General features: G+C 45.1%; 1 long non-coding RNA gene across 2 annotated transcripts; it reads right to left on the reverse strand.

Moving 5' to 3' along the window:
- Positions 1-117: 117 nt before the first annotated feature.
- On the reverse strand, positions 118-10,822 carry LOC121077565. Of its 2 annotated transcripts, none has more exons than XR_005824166.1 (6): positions 10,072-10,822; positions 9,255-9,414; positions 7,629-7,756; positions 6,260-6,442; positions 2,444-2,503; positions 118-245 (listed from the first exon to the last, which is right to left on the reverse strand). It is a non-coding gene; the product is annotated as an uncharacterized LOC121077565 (long non-coding RNA). The 2 variants fall into 2 exon arrangements; XR_005824165.1 differs by having other exon boundaries at positions 2,444-3,318.
- Between the last annotated feature and the right edge of the window lie 271 nt (positions 10,823-11,093).

Below are 11,093 nucleotides of genomic sequence, written 5' to 3' on the forward strand. Positions count from 1 at the left end.
AGCAGTTGCCCAGATGCGTTCCTCACAAGCAAAGACATCATTCTCACGTTGGTCACTTCCAAGAGCTGTTGGTTGAGCTGTCAGACACAAGAGTTAATGAAGAAATGACTCTCTTGCCTGGACAGACAGGTGAATACCTCAGGAAGCCAAAGAAATCTCTGATGGAGCCAAGTTGTTTTTCCTGTGACTCATTCCTGATCTTTGGTGCTCACTTTTCTCCTCTGCTGTTACTTCTGATTTTCAAGCTATAAAGAAGATGAAAGCTGTAATAGTTTCCACCATATCTTTCATTAGGAAAAAAAAAAAAAAAAAAGCCAAAAAAAGCCACCCTTAACTTTTCCATAAGGCTTTGCTCTAAGAAAATAACAATTTACAAACATGAAAATCTTTACTGGTACTTCCTAAGGTTAAGGGAAAAAAAAAAAAAAAAAGTAATCTCCATATGTTCACATTTGTTCTTTTAGGTAAGTAAGCAAGTTCTCAGTAATTTGACTTAACTGCTAGGATATGATGGATTTCCACAGCAGACTTTTTCTGCCTGAACACGGTATGAAGAGCCCTCATGCATAGAAAAGAAGACACAATGTGAATAAGCATATGCAGAACTGATTTCCATCCTGATCTGAACCTTCAGTGTATTTCTAAGCAGCAGCAAAACCCTTATTGCTGATCATGAGAGCAGTAATTTGCCAGCACGCAGCTGGCCAGAAGAAGATCCTCCCCAGTTGTTCCTGCTTCTTGCTGAGGTTGCAGTCTCAGTGGAACACACGGACACTGTCCAGAGACAACACAAAGCACACTTCACTGCTGCAAAAGAGCAGAAATTGCTCCTCACGACAACATCCCCATTGTGAGGCCAACCTAGAAAAAGTACAGGTGTCTAAGTGGGAGGATGGGGGTTGCTGCACAATCTCTAATGCTCCAAGGTTGACCCACCTGGTGGCTTTACCCAGACAAGTAAAGACTCACAGCCCTACAGCCGAGACACAATCTGAAGGCCAAATACTTTCACGAGTGATATGCTCCCAGCATCATCTCTTTCACTTGGATCTTCTTGTTCAAACTCACAGGGGAACAGACAGACACTTTTGCTGCAGCTGGTACCCACCAGAGCATCCCATGGCTGGCACTTGCCCCTTTGCTCCACTGTCAGGTCCAAGCTCCTGGCAATGCACAAACCCCCAGGCAGTGGCATGTCCAAAGTCACCCTCTGCCAACACACTCCAAAAACCAAGGGGTATGTTTTGGAGGAAGGTTGTAGATTTGCATCTATAGCCTAGAATTGTGGTGCTCCTGGTCCAGGAAAAAAAAAAAAAAAAAAAAAAAAACTGCTAAGATTTGCAAAAGAGCAGGATTTTGTACAATGGATTGAATAGTTGATGCTTCTAGTCCAGTCAGAAAGCCTCACAAGACGGGCCGTATTTTGGAGCTTGAAGTGTTTCTGTTCCCAAAGGGCACTAGGGTATGGAGAATCATGCCACAGTTTTTATGGTTAACTGAACATTTCTTTTCAATCTCTGAAGGGCTTGGGGTTTGTTTGAATTGTGAATGATGGCTCATGTCCCAGCTCTGTGTGTGACATACTCCTCTAGTGACAAAGTTCACACATTGAGCCTCAGTCAAGAATCCACACGTAGCCTGAAAGTTGCTGGCACCCTTAGCGTATAATTGAGATCATATGAGACTCAGCATTTCTCTCCCTTGCCCAGTTACATCCAAATGACCCTTTTTGCCCTGAAAATTTGAAAGGTACATCCTATCTCTTGGGTTTTACTTACACACCTTCATTTCTAGCTACTATTTCTATTTAAACATTTCTTTACACTCCGCACACCAAGCATTGCCATGGTACTTTATGGTATGACCATTTCCCACAAGACTGAGAGGCAACATTTGAAAAGGCAGCAAGAAAAGTTAAAAGTGTAAGTCCCCATTCAAAATCTTACCCAGGACGAACGGTTCCGTGAGCAGGGAAGTTACATGAGCAGCACAACATGGACACTAACCTCAGTGGTGCCAAGAGATTTTTTTGGCAAGTTACTCTAAAGACCTGTATTTAAAGGGATAAAAGGCTGGCTTGGCAAATTGAAATAGCAGGGATAATTCCACAGATTTTATAGCAATAGCCAACTCTGCTCCAGGGGATTTAAATGGCAAGAATAAAAAGGACAAGTTTTCTTTTTCTTAGGAGACAGCTATTTTATCCTTTTGTGCATCAGCCTGTTGGTTGTTGTATCAATTAATGAAAAGGAAAAAAAAGCACCATTTTAGTGAAATATTAATTGCTGTCATTTAAGCTGCTGTGTTGATTGTGACATATGACTAACAACTTAAGGTCCATACAAACCTGAAATGCTCAGCATTCCTCTAGTGGTCAGGGCTGGTTAAAAGAGAGGAGCAGAAGAAATGGGTATTATGACAGTTTGTCAAGTGCATTTCTTACCTGGCACAACTGTGTTGTGTAGACTGCCTCTGGGCATTGATTGACAAGCTTACTGTAATCCTAGGGAAAGCAAAAATAAGATTGTCTCTTCTACAGCTCAAATGAAATCAGCTGTCCTCCATAGCTGGGTAAATTCAGAGCAACTTGCTGAACTTGCTCTGAATTTACACCAGTGAAAACAAAGGAAGACTTCTGGTGTGGAATTTGTATGATTAGAACCAGCTGTACTATTGTGAACTCTTCTGAGTGTGGAAGGAAAGCCACATCTAAGGGTTTTGATGGTCATTTTGTGTAATATTCCACGTCCTGCCTTCAGTTTGATTGTTGAGTTTCTCCTTTTCCGCAGCAACAACTTAGATTTCTTTTCATCCAAATCTATGGGCAAAAAAGTATTGTTCACCCTCCCGCATGGCATGTAAAACTTAAAGTACCAACCCCTCATTGGAGCCTGGGCTCCTTCTAGAGTCTGAAGAAGCAAGGTGACTAAATCGTCTCGTTTCCTGGGCAGGGGTGGAGGAGAAGCAATATATTAGGGAAAGACAAAGAAACCCAGACTGGCGGTAGAAGAGAGAGAGGGAATGAAAGGGGAAAAATGAAAAGAGAAAGGAGAGGTGGAGGGAAGAGAGCAAGAAAAAGACCCAGACAGAGAAATACTCTGGGGAAAAATACAGCCGACTTCAAAATTCCTAACCTCTGTTAGAGCTTAGAGGGATAGTCTTTGTGCTCCTCAGATTTCCTCTTCAGATGATGAATGGACGGGGTGGGCAGGAACCTGCCGAGGACAAACCCGGCGCTCTCGCCTTTGTTCACACGCGGATTCTGCAGGGCTGCTCTTTGTTGCCTTATGCTGCAGCGCACCGTGGCAGTGGCCAACACTGCTGACAATACTCAGGTGAGATCTGATGCCTTTTACAGTAACAGACATATCACCTCTTTTGTTTTATATCCTGTCCCTCTACTAACGCAGCCGTGTCACCTGCTTGCCCTTTTACTACAGCTGTGATCTAGGCAGACACTTTCAATGACTTTTGCGAAAGAAACTTACCCTGTACACCACCAAATCCCTCTCTTAATCCCTCTGCTGAATGCTTGCTCTGTTTATCACTTATTCCCGTCTGATTCCCTACTTGCAGATTAATTACTTCACATTTGTCTGCATTGAACTCCGTCTTGCCAGTTGTTGGCAGAGTCACCAGAGAGATCCTGGTGCTGGCAAACCTGCTCAGGTTGTACCTGGTCTTGGAGAGACCTCAGACTAAATTCTCTCTCCCCTTTGCAAAGCCAGAGTAACTTCACAGCTGCACCATGCTGCTGAGGGGCAGGCTCACTATTTTCAAAGACTAAAGAACATATTCACTGGCTTCTCTGAAGCGTGATGGCACGGCATGGCCCCAGGGGCACCAGTGACTGCAGATTTGTGCCAAAAAACTGCACCCACCCAAGAGAGACACGAAAGGGCTCCTGGCCGATCAGGCTGGGCAGGCAGAAGCGGGGCTAGCTAGGATGCTTTGCTGCTGGTGGTGCCAAACCTGGGCTGCCTCAGCGACATGAGCATGGTGGGGCACCTTTGTGTTGTCTGGATTATGCGTTACAGAGGTCCTGAAACAGTCCCAAGAACAGCCTTCTGCCAGCTTGAAAATTTTTCATCTGTGCTTATTGTCTCATACCTGCCCTTGAGCTGGTTTTGATCCAACAGCCTCTATTACCTCCTCTTCCTTTACCTTTTGCCTTAGCTATTAATCTCTGATGTGGAACTTTGTGAAACGCTCTTTGAAACTCTAAGCACACTGCAGAATTCCCCTTATCTAGCCTGGCAGTAATATCTTCAAAGAACTCCAGGAGGTTAGTTAAGTATGACCTCCTCTAGCTTCAAGCTCAGCTTCCCAGCAAGCCCTTCACTTCATTGCGAGAGATGAGAGGAAGAGGACGGGGAACTCTGGGACAAAGAGGAACATCACTGTTACAATAAAATCAGCAGCAGACACAGCTCCGCTCCTGCTGCCCAGCACGTTTTTAAATTACATTGGTGACACCACACTTTCTGACTGGGCCTTGTTTTACAAGGGCCCAATGGAAACCCTGTCTCACAGGCAAGCTGCCACTGTCCTCACTGGTCAGGGGCTTCAAAGGGGCATCAGGGACTTCTGAAATAAAGCTGAGGACCCAACTGCACATTTTGTACCTTTGGATACCTCCCCACAAACCCCATTTATGCTTGCTTGTTGACAAGTTTCCAGCTTTCGTTCCTGTCATCCATGGAGTCACTTCAGACTTATTTAATGCTACAGGAAACGTTTTCCCAATGGAGTGGCCAAACACGGGAACAAGCCTGCCAGAGGAGTAAGTCCATCCTTGGAGACACCTGAGAATCAGCTGGTCAAAGTCCTAAACAACACCGCCTAAATTCATAGTTGGCCCTGCTTTGAGCAGGAGGGCAGGCTGATGACTTCCACAGTTTGTTGGGATAAGGCTTATTGTGGTTTTTATCTTCCCTTTGGTCCCAGCACCATCCTCCAGCTCTTAACTGGCAGGTGCAGGAACCTAATTGTAACCTGTCCTTTGCCCTTGCAGAACCTCAGCAGGGATTAGGTATAGCTCTGTGAGTTCCCTCCCTTCTGCATCAGCCCAAGCAGTATTTAAAGTTTGTCTCTACAGTGAAGCGAGTCCACATTTTAATTCCACCTCCAGTTGCAATGTGCAGATTTTCCCCTTGCACTGTACTTTCTGCTCCCTCACAGAGCACCTTGCTGTGTTTCCATTCACACATCATCCCTTGCTGGTTTCTCATTTACATCATAATACCGGAGTTGCTGTTTACACTGAGCTGCACAAAGGTATGTTTTACATCTTACTGTGGTGTGATCATTAACATCACACTGCTGGCCCCAGGGAGTTTCATGACTGGATTCAGATCCATCTGTCCTGTGTTCCCAACAGGGGTTCCCCCTGCAGGCCTGAATATTTTGGCAGGAGACAATTCAAAATGTGCAAAGCACTACATGTCAGGCAGAATGTGTTACCTTAAATGATGATCTATTATATAGATGTGCCTGTTGTTTTGTATTTTACCTCTTTAAAGAGCAGCCTCTTCAGAAGTCATGGTGCACTCTATGCTCCATCACAACAAAACTGCCAGGTGTATCTGTAGTGAGGCAAACACCCCTAATGCTCTTGATTTATAGATAAATTTCCCCCCAGAAGAATATATATATTAAAAAAAAAAAAGACACAATATAGTTTTCCTTACTTACAGATGATCAAGGGTTAGTAGCTTCTGGTGCATTCGCTTTATAGGCTTGCATCTCAAAAGTACATATGCACAGCCTGTCTGGAAACTAAAATAAGGGCACATGTGGTGATGTTCCATATTTAACCCACATGGCCACAGGGTGATATTGCTCTGAGTGTTACTTGTGGGAAGAGGCATGAACGAAGCATTTCAGACGTGCCAACAACCACACTGTCCACAGGCAGCGGGACTTGGGCAGGGGGAAGGAACAAGGGAATAGCTGTACAGCTACTTGAGAAGTAAACCTCTACCTGGCCAAATCGAGGTGGAAACAAGAGCTACAAAGACAAAATGAGGATGGTGAACATGTATTTTCTTTATAGAAAGTCCTGTAGAACTTCTGTCACTTTGAGATAGACTGTCCTTTTTTCTCCTCGCTTGTATTTACACCTAGGGCTTCCTGCAGCTGCCCTTGAGTTCCTTTCCATGGTCCCTATCTACCATTTACTCAAGTACTTCAGATCAGATCCCTCAAGATGAGATTTTAAGGAACATGTGCAAATAGACAAAAACCAGCAGCTTTTTACCTTCAGGAGTGAGAACAGAACTTAGCTCACTGTCTGCCCTCTGCTCTTCTATGGCCTTGGAGGGAAGAGGCACCTTCATCTGCACTGGTGGGAAATGTCTCTCCAGCTTTGAAGACAAAAAGTCACTCCTGATGCTTGGCTCAGAGCAGGCTCAAAGTTGCAGCCTGAAAGTGGCTAGGTTCTCTGAAGGAAATATAAAGAAAAATATAAGAAAGAAAGAAAGAAAAAAAAAAATACTAGCAGAATAATAAGTATGGCAGAGCTTATTTTAAACAATAGCAATCTCTGTAGGCTTCTCAGAAGTTGCAATGCATACACTTGCAAACAGAAGTGTCCCCAGGAGACATCCACAACACAAACTGGGCCCCAAGGCTGGCTGAGGGCTGTGTCCTTTCATCTGAAATACACAGCTCAGGCTGACCTTTAACGAGGAAAAATAAAAAGGGAGGTGGCTGCTACTGAGTCACACGGAGGGGAAAAAATAAGGTGTGAGTTATGATGGGGAAGAATGGAGAATATTTAGAAAATCCTGGGAGGCAGAATATTTTGAGAGCGCTTCTGAATGTGGTAGACACACTAAGAGCTCTGTTTTTGCAGGAGTGGTTCCTTCAGAGTGGTTTCATTACTGGGTCTCACTAGGTGTTCTCAGGAGAGATGTCTGAAGTCTGAGATTTCAAAATCCACTGGCACTTTTGAAAATCTTGGTTTCTTATATGTTCCTGCACTGCTCCAATCGCTGTGGAGCCCCAAGTTTACTTAGCATTAAGTGTTGTTAAAAGAATCAGGACAGGCATCTTTCTAGGAAGTTGCTGGGCCCAGATCTAGCAGATTCAGGCCCCACAATTTGGCAGGAAAACTCCATGTCACGCTAAACCTGCACTGCAGGTAGCAAGCTCAAAGAGACAGGGAGGCTCCTCAGACTCTGCCCAATGCTCGTAGGTGAAAAAGAATTTAAAAACTCAGTGTCTTTTTTGTTTTTTCCTTCAGGTTAGGGCTACAAAGCCAATATAAAGGTGTAGCACAGATACTCAAACTGGCTTAAAACAAGCCAGCAACTCAGTGATTATTGTAGCACCTCACCCAGCATAGGCTGGATGATCATCAGCACTGATTTACTCACTTTCTCAGGAGAGCTTTGCACTGAGTGGTGGCCCCTGTCTGTGTTTTGCTACAACACCCACCATACGTGGGGTAAGTGACCTGCAGCTAGTTCAGCTACACCTGTATCTACTCACATCTAGAGGAGGAACTGAGAAGGCTGGCGGTTGGCCTACATCTACCCATAGCATCCACTTCACAAGCCTACATGGGGCTCGAGCACTTGTGCCCTTGCCAACAAGCCCAAAGCTGCCTTTACCTGGGGACTTACCTTTACCCAGCAACTGCACCTGCCACAGCACAACTTTATGCCAGTCGGAAAAGTCGTGGGGAGGAAGGTGGAGAAAAAAAATCACTGAGAATTAATCAAGCCATCATCAGTGGCTCCAGGTGCAATAGCTGTACAAGAAAAACAAATAAATCAACCCATGGTTAAAAATAGCCCTTTTGATTACTGTCTTCAGTCTTCGTCTAAAGACAGCATAACGACATAACGTTCTCTCAGGAGCTAACCCTTGTCCAATATTTTACTGCTGCTGCCCTTAGAGTTAGTCAATACTTGCAGAAGATAGGGAGGTAGATTGATTAGAGGTAAAAGATACCTCTACTGCACATGCTTGCTCTTGCAGAGCCCAGGATACTGCCCACGGGGGTCACTGCAGGGACCCCAGTACCCACACAGCCTGATGGCCATGCACAAGCCTTCATGGCCAGAGTCACACCAAGAGAGTCCGGTGGCCAACCAGCCAGCCGAAGGCAGTTAACACTCATTTTGGACAACTGGCCTCCCAGACAACATTTATATTGCTGTTCAGGTCTCACAACGGCAATACTGCACTTCTTGGAACTCCTGCCTACCTAGCTGCAAATTAATGCTCATGAAATATATCTCCAACAAGCTTTATTGTCTGCTGTCATTCCTGGAAGACTCTGATAATGCTCAGGTTCTGAGAGTAGAAATAGTAGAAGAGAGAGTAGAACAGTAGAAACAAAAAAAAAAGAGAGGGGGCAGGAATATCAGCAGTTCATTCCTAATTTTTTAAATGTTCTAAATTTATTTTAACACACTATAATATCACTAAGAGAGAAATCACTTTCATCAGAGCTCTCATTACTAGCAGACTCTTGACTAAGTTATCAAGTGCAAATCTCAGCTTCATTAAAAATAAATAAATAAATAAAAGATCTCAAAATGCTTGCAATGCCTGTCAGCTCACTGCTGCGATCTGTCCGGGTTAGTTACCTGCAGACACCCAGCACGGAGTGCGGGGGGTGCGGGGCGGGGGGTGCGGAGCGAGGCCGCCCCCTGCTGCCCAGCGGCCGCGCTGCAGGCGCCGGTCCCGTCCCCGCGGGGTGCCCCCGGCAGCTGGTGCTGAGGATGCTCCGGTCCCTTCCCCGGGGGGCAGCTCGTGTTCTGGATAAACAGCCCCCAGTGCTGCCACCGGGGTGCAGCGCAATTAGCAGCCCAGTAGTTGTGCATGGTCCCACTGCCGGGTAAATGTCTAGTCCTCTCTGGAACCCTGCTACGCTTGTGGCCTCAATTAAATCTCGAGGCAGTAAATGCGACAGGTTAATCACAGGGCTTGTTTCTGAAAACAAAGTGTCTTCGGTTAGTTTTAAATGTGGCACCTTCCCGCTTCAGTGTCTGCTTGAGAAAGGGTAAACAGGAGCAGCCAGTGTCTGCTTTCATGCTATTCATTACTTTGATACACTATTATACTTCCTTTATTAATTATCTCACTTATTAGCTGGACCAGACTCTTCAGTTTCTCCTCACATGAAAGTTTTTCCCTGAACCCAGCTTGTGGACAATAAGCCCCCACCTTACCATGTGAAGCATCCATCACGTTTGACCCAGTCTCATGAGTGCCAGGTGAAGTCTGCCAACCCCACCTACCTGAACATTGGCACTGCCAGGCCTCACGTCTCCCATATGGTCAGCTCAGATGGGCAGTCCTTCCTTTCCTGCATTTATCTGAGCAATATCATCACCACTGACCCATTACCCGGAATCAAACTCCATTTTAAGTGTAATGCAGGGCCAGCTCCTCCTCCTGCTGAAAGAGGAAAATCACCCTGATTACGCTCCTTGCTTGCAGTTCTTGTTTGGTTGCTCCAAGGACTCGTCTGCAGCTCAGCATTGACATAGGACATACAACCTGTAAATCTAGGATTTGATTATACAAAAAGATTTTCCAGAAATGATACACATAAATAGGTAGCCTCAGTACAGTCTGACTAATTTAGACTCATGTTTTCAGACTTCTGGCCTCACATCACTTGCCCACAAATATCATTTGTTCAAGTACCACCACCGCTGACAGCGGTGAGTTCTCACCCTAAAACTACGTGTCCTCCTGCTGGCACCTGGATCAAGGAGGCTCAGACAACTATGAAGAATGAATTGGAGCTTTCCTGCAGGAAGGAGACACTTGTTCTCCGCTGGAAAACCCTGAAAGCCAAGTAGTTCTTCTGAAATCACACTCTGAAATAGCTCTAATGACTCACTACATGGTGAATCACTGCCCTGGCTGCACTGGAGAACCAGGAACCACCATCCCGCACTGCCCAGCCCTCCCTGTGGCTCAGCACCCCACAGCCTCACAACATCAGCACCACATCCAGCCAGAAACTCACTGCCAAGAGCCCCTTGGTCCGTGTGGTGCAGCTTCCTCCCTTAAGTAAGGAAGGAAGTTACCCAGTAAGTTACTTACCCAGTAAGTAATGGTTATGGACAGCATCGTGCTCTTCCCCCATCCTCCATCCACCCAGGATGGCACAATCTCCTGGCCGAGTCCTCATAATTTGGCAAAAGTGCCGTATTCAGTCCAAGGATAGTAGAAGAAATGTAATGGTTAATGACGTTTCCACACTGTAATAATCACTAGTGATACGTACTGTGGTAACACACCAAATGCTGAGAATGGACTGGACCATGCGCAAGTCTGGCTGCAAAAAAAATCAGCTTGTAAACAGCTAGCACAGTATGACCTGAGCACAACGCTGGAGTCCTAATGTCCCTGGGTTACTGCTTGCTTCTTAATCTATACAAACCAATATAACCCATCTCTACTGTATGTATCCACCATGGCATGAATGGCATGGGCCTCTGTGTGGGACTGGCTTCTCTACACGCTTCAAATGTTGAAATAAAGATAGGAAAGGAAGGTTTTGGGGAATATGATTCAAGTCTTCAACATGACTTGAAAACTACTGGGCAAGAGATACAGGGTGACATTTCCAGAAACATTTACATGACACAGAAGCACACAAATTAAACCCACAAAGGGACGTGGCTTAGACCTTTCATGTTCTCCCAGAGGCATTTTATATCACTTAATGGACCACACTCTGCCCACAAACACATTTTCACAAGCCTTCAGTGGCTTTCATCTTTTGTATATTTTAAATTAAGATTTGAGCCATTCGGCTTGTGAAGGCAGTGACTGGGGCACAGACCGAGGCACCACCATCTCCCCATGTCCAGAGACAAATGACTCGGGCGTCCTGCAGAAAAACAACCCCACTGGGCTTTGCCAAGGTGCAAGTGTTTCCTGAAAGCTGCACTATGGCAATGGAGACTCTTTTCATTTTTGGCTATTTCCCTCACTGATGGATTTTATTAATATAAAAAGCATTCGTGAAAAATATACACATATTTACCAGTATATTTCCATTAAAAATACAAATCCACACTATTATTTTTAGCAATGTTAAAAATATCTGTTTCAGAGTG

This window comes from Cygnus olor, chromosome 13, assembly GCF_009769625.2.
Source record: "Cygnus olor isolate bCygOlo1 chromosome 13, bCygOlo1.pri.v2, whole genome shotgun sequence".
NCBI lineage: Eukaryota > Metazoa > Chordata > Aves > Anseriformes > Anatidae > Cygnus > Cygnus olor.